This window comes from Octodon degus, unplaced genomic scaffold (assembly GCF_000260255.1).
Source record: "Octodon degus isolate 3935 unplaced genomic scaffold, OctDeg1.0 scaffold00103, whole genome shotgun sequence".
Lineage (NCBI taxonomy): Eukaryota > Metazoa > Chordata > Mammalia > Rodentia > Octodontidae > Octodon > Octodon degus.
The window spans coordinates 6,235,102-6,241,407 of record NW_004524679.1 but is presented as its reverse complement, the minus strand read 5'-3'; the positions used below and the strand labels follow the sequence as shown (position 1 = coordinate 6,241,407).

Sequence of the window (6,306 nt, the reverse complement as noted above, 5' to 3'; positions counted from 1 at the left end):
AGTTAAATAATTAAATAAAAATACAATAATAACATAGAGTAGAATTATAATTTCCAGGGACTGAGAGAAGAGAAAATTGAGTCATTGTTCTATGAGCATAATATTTGAGGTATGAGACATATCAATTCTAGAGACCTGTATATTACACAGTGTCTACTATATTGTTACAGTTTGTATCTTAGTTGTTCTCTCAAAGCCTCATGTTGTCATGGGGTGGCTTCTGAAGTTTGTGGTTGATCCTTGATCCAATGCTGGGATTGCAGGTGTGAGCACTACAGCCTGGCCATGGTGTGGCTAATTTGTATTAGAATGTAAGGAGGGGAGATGCTAGCTAGCACCTGAAGCTGCTGCTTCTCCCTTTGCTCTTCTCCCTGCGCTGCTGGCATGAGCTAGTGACCTCTGCTGTGTGTCATTCTGCTTTGGAGCCAGCTGAGTATGAACTGAAACCTCTGCTGTGAGCTAAATAAACCTTTCCTTCCTTAATTTTGGCTGTCAAGTAGTTTGTCCCAACAAGAGATGAGTAACTGAGACATACGTCTAAAATATAATATACGTATGATAATGTAATTATGTATGTAATAATGCATAAACAGTTAAAATTTGTTATAAGTTGTACCCTAAATTAAGTGTTCTTCACATAGATATAAAAACATAACAAAAGAGCAACAGGAATCTTTAAGGTTTCAAATATATTATTACCATGATTAGGGAGGTGGTTTCATGAGTTTATGCATATGTTGAAATCCATCAAATTGCATACAATACATATGTGCAGTCTTTGGATAATAGTTGTATTTAATTTATACATGAATAGGGCTGGCCACATAGCTCAGCAGATTAAAGCATCTGTTTAAGCAGACACAGGGACTGGGTGTTCGATTCTGGCCCCGCCCCTGGAGCATGCTGAGATGGAGATTGAGACTGGGCATGGTGGTGCATGCCTGTAATCCCAGCACTTGGGAGGCTGAAACAGGAGGATCATTATGAGCCCATCCTGTATAGTGAGACCCTGTAGACCCTGTGCTAAAAAAGTACATATATATACACACAAAAACAAACCTCATTCTCCATTCTAAGTATCATAATTACAACTTTAGTTTTAAATCAAACTGATATATGTGTATACACACAGTGTCCAAAAAAATTTAAAGCAGGAATTAGAACTCAGCGCAGTACCATATTGTCACTTAACTATTTATTTTGATTTAATGACATTTTATATCTATTTGACCTGTAAATATAATTATGTATTTAATGTTGTGCTTAAATACTTACACTTATAATTAATGTTTCAACTTGTCAAATATATTGATTTAAAGGAGTTTGATCACAAGTTCCTTAGCATTAAAACAACACAACACAGAAAGTGTTTCCACAGACAGCATCTTCTGGATCATAAGCCATTTTCCAACTAGTGTCTACCAATGGAATCTATTGCCTATGATACATTCCCACATAAATAATGCATGAAAACAAAACTAACATTTAAATATGTTAACTAATATTCTGAGTTTGAATAAATGCTTCATTGGAAAACTGACATTTTGTAGTTTTTAGTAGTTTCAGTTACTGATAAAATAATATATTAAAAATATATAAAAATAGATCAGATATCTTATTTCTAACAATATATTGAAAGGACATTCAAAATACTCCACAGGATCTATGATGATATTTAAAAAGAACTGCAAGTGGACTGGTTTTGCATGCACTTCTTTAAATGTACTTGTTTAGTCAGGGTGTGCAAAGGAATAGCTTTAATACAGGGCAAATAATTTGTGGGACTATTTTAATATTCACTCAATAAGGCCAACACAGAAGAGTGCAACAGATCTGTCCACACACTAGAAGCACAAAGAATCCAGCTGAGGGCTTGAATCTCGTGGCAATGTCCTGCATGAGTCCAGCTGAAGACTTACATTCCATGACAATGTCCACCACGCGTCCAGCCGGAGGCCTAGATCCCATGACAATGTCTTGTACAAGTTTGTATTAAGGACCTGCACTGGGAAAGGCCAGTGGTAGGAACTAGAAAGTCTGCACTAGTGGGATAAAGGATATGTACCACCAGGATGAGAGATCTGCACTTGATCCAGGAAGGGACACTGAAGTTAAGGCTGAGAGCTCCCCCATAAAAGAACCACAGCCATCCTCAACAACAGGGAGGACCCTAGCTCCTCTGAAATGAAAGCAATTGAATTCATATCAGGAAAACCAGAATGATAAGCTTCTCCAGAAAAAACAGTAATATGCCACTTTCACCTCCCGTTCTCCATTTATGCTGCTGACAACAATCCCAATGTGGGTCTTCCACACCCAGAACCATACTTAGTTCAACTGGGTGTTCCAAACTGGCTATTAGTTAATCCACAGTACTTCTACCAGGTGTAGCAGCACATGCTTGTAATTCCAGCACTCAGGAGGCTGAGGCAGGAGAATCACAGTGAATTTGAAGCCAGCCTAGGCTACATAATGAACTTAAGGCTAGTCTACACTATACAGTGAAACACTGTCTCAAAAACCCCAAATGAACATACTATACATAAACTTCTATCACATTTTTTATTGTATACAAAGCAAGGGTGAAGATTCAGGATTGGTGAGGATGGCAAGGTATTTCCCTTAAAGCACAAACACTAATTATTATAAATGAAAGGGAATTTAAACTATATTACATGTAATACAGATATTATAAAAATAAACTTCCCTTATTAAAATATCAGAATCTATAAAATGCACAGATTATAATTAAAAAAATAACGAAAACAAAAAAGTTGGAGGAAATTTTAGAAGCCTTTAGGGACATTAAACTTTCACAAGTCAAGTATAAATTGTAGTACACAGAATTGTGCTTCATTTTTCCTTGGAAGTCACGTAAGTGTACACTCCATTTTTACCAGCAACTAACAAACTTTAATATGGAGGATAATCAGAAAGCATTAGCCATACAAGAAATGTGATAGTGCTTATAAGTTACTTCAAAGTCAATCAATACAGAATTTTATTTCCAGAAATGGAAAAAATTGGTAATAAAATTATCATTTTACATAAAAATTTTCTACAATCATGAGGAAGTTAATAATAGAACAGTTATTTTCTGTGAAAAACAATAGTCATCAAAAAAGTATAAAATATAAGTATAGCAAGGAATCTATTAACCTCTTACAAAAAATTGCAGTCAAGTATCTTTTAAGAATTAAATTGTTTTGAGGGACAATAAATTTATATATCATTCTTGGCTGGTTTGTTTAACACATTATCCTAGTTGTAATATACTACATGTTCTTCATGCCTACTCTTGCTATTAGTTGTCGTACCTTGGCTAATAACTAAACTTTTTCATCAATTTTCATATCTATTTAATGAGAGAACAGGACAAAATGCATTTTTTACACTTTAAATGTAAAAATAGTCAGATCAAGTATGAAAGCAGGAAAGAGAAGACATCTTAACAAGCCTACCTTGAAGCACAAAATGTAAGAGCTACTCTGCTTAAAATCCATTTATTACCACTGCACTCACTAAGAGATATATAACCTAAGATTACAATATGCCATCATACTTGGTTTTCATATTCAACTACCTTATAATTTCTAACCATTTTTTGTGTGTGTTCTCCATGATTATTGATGAAGGATTCATCAACCTAATAACTTCTACAATTTTGTTGTTCTTAATATTTTTTGCTTTCTAAACTGTTTCTTTTGTAATAGTTTTGCATGTACCAAGGATCTATTTTCCTATTTTTCTTGAACATAGGCTCATATGTTACTGCCAGAGTTGTTTGATTTAACTCATAATTTCTCCATTTTGCATGCGTGTTTACATGTTTGAAATATTAGAATATTATGCAAATAAATTGATCTTTCATTCTCTGCTTATTGCCATCTAAAGTTACTTCTGTAAACATTGATGTCTATAAATGCTATTTTTGTAGTTTTCTTAATAATGAATTGCAGCTTGCTAAGTAGGTCATTGTTTTATTTAGTAAATAAATACTCCCTTTTATATTTTTTATTATTTTTAAAGAGTACAAAATAGTGATTAAAAAAAGCATTATAAATGATACAAGGTTTCACTCAACAAAGTAATAGGAATTCAACAATGATTGCTATAAATGCTATTTTTGTAGTTTTCTTAATAATGAATTGCAGCTTGCTAAGTAGGTCATTGTTTTATTTAGTAAATAAATACTCCCTTTTATATTTTTTATTATTTTTAAAGAGTACAAAATAGTGATTAAAAAACAGCATTATAAATGATACAAGGTTTCACTCAACAAAGTAATAGGAATTCAACAATGATTGCTGTATGCCATGATGCTGTATTCAAATTAGTTGTTCAGATTACCAGATATAACTTGTAAGATTATCTGCCAGTGGTCTTACTTGAAATTTTCACTTCAAATTATTTTTTAAAATTAGTCTTTTGTGCAAACATAAAATGGTAATCATTTGATTTTTAAATAGTCAGAATTTTTAGATTAATAGTAAAAAATTATTTGAAAACAAGTTTATGTGTAATAAAGGTTAACCAGAACCCTAGATATATATATGGTATAGTCACCACATATAAGTTTTTTTTGTCTTTTTGAGACAGGGTCTTGCTATGTTCTGGTTGGTCTTGAGCTCACTGGGTAGCCCAGGATGTTCTCAAACTCTCAAAGATCCTCCTGGCTCAACCTCCCAAGTGCTGGGGTTACAGGCATGTACCACCGTGCATGGCTATTACCATATAGTTTAAAATGTAGCAAAAATGTATGTTTAATATTTCTGAACTGTGTTAAACTTTCTGCTGTATTTCAACTTACCAAAACAATGTTAAGAATGCATCTTAAATATTCATCTTTAAGGGGCTAATTGATCATGGAAGTAATACACTAAGTAAGGTATTTATAATGAAGTCATATGTTTATTTCTGGATTTAAAATTTTTAAAACAATCTTTACTAAGTCATTCTGCTTTATCTTGAAGAGCTATAGACTTATTTCAGTTATACAAATCAGTAAGATCTTATTTATAGCAAGAACTAGTCCATTGAAAAGTTGTGTTATAATGTGGAACAGTATAAATGTTTTTCATGATTTCTCTCAATGTGAAACAAAATTTTATTCTGAGAAAAAAAGAAAGAAACCGAGGGACCGGGGAGGTAGCTCAGTAGAATAAACACTTCCCTGGTAAGCACAAGGGCCTGAGTTCAATCCCCAGTTCCACCAAAAAAAGAAAAAGAAAAAACCCAAAACAATAACAAAGAAGTTATAAGAAATTCAAAAGAGGAAAGAAAAAACTTAGAGTTTAGAAAATATCAAATATCAAGTGCTTTTTTGACACAAGGCCTCACTCCATAATTCAGGCTCCTCTTAAACTCACATGTTGCCCATGCTATCCTCAAGCTCGAGATGATGCTCTTGCCTCAGCTTCCAGAGTGCTGGGATTATAGGTGTGCACCAATACACCCGGCTTAGATATTCTAAAGCATAATTATTTTCTTACTAGATTAAAAGTAGAAAAGTAGTATGGAGCATAGCGATTTGCAAATTAACCTGTTTTTCTCAAGTAGGCTGCTCATACTAGATGGCAAGCCATTTAAGTTACTATATTTCAGGCGTATATTTTTTATTCTTTCTATTCCTTTTTATACTTCTATTACAATTCATTTCTTAAAGTCAAATTTTACATTTAATGAATAAGTATTAGACCCAGTCCTAGCCCAGGTCCTGTGAGTGTGAGGAGAGCTTCGTGCTAACATGCACCCGGCGGACCAGTACCAGCACAGGTGAAGCATGGGCCGGACCCTCTCCCACCCACTTGGGCCGCCCCCCACCACTCCGCAGCACCTCCCCCACCTAGCCCAATGAGTAGGAATCTCTGTCGCGTTCCGGGAACCCCCAGCCCCAGTCCTAGCCCAGGTCCGGTGAGTGTGTATGAGAGCTTCCTGCTACCCTGTGCTGGCAGGACCAGTCCCAGCCCAGGCACAGCTAGGGCCAGACCCTCTCCCACCACCTTGGGCCGCCCCCCACCACTCCTCAGCACCTCCCCCACCCCACCCGCCCAGTAGGAATTTCTGCAGCATTCCAGGAACCCCCAGACCCAGTCCCAGCCCAGGTCCAGTGAGTGTGAGGGAGAGCTTCCTCTTCCCCCTACATCACCTTGCCCCCTCCAGGCACAGCTCAGGCCTGGCATACACGCCTGGGGTGTAACCGAGCAGCTGCAATCCCTGCAGAGAGTGTAGAGGATAGATCCGCCCAGCTAGTACAGGAGCAGAACACCTTGCCACAGGGGCACAGCAGGTTCACCCTCAAGGGCA

At 36.1% G+C, this 6,306-nt stretch overlaps 1 pseudogene; it reads left to right on the top strand.

Annotated features, from left to right (window-relative positions):
- Positions 1 to 1,888: 1,888 nt before the first annotated feature.
- Positions 1,889 to 6,306, top strand: part of LOC105743157 — a 20,008-nt pseudogene continuing 15,590 nt past the window's right edge.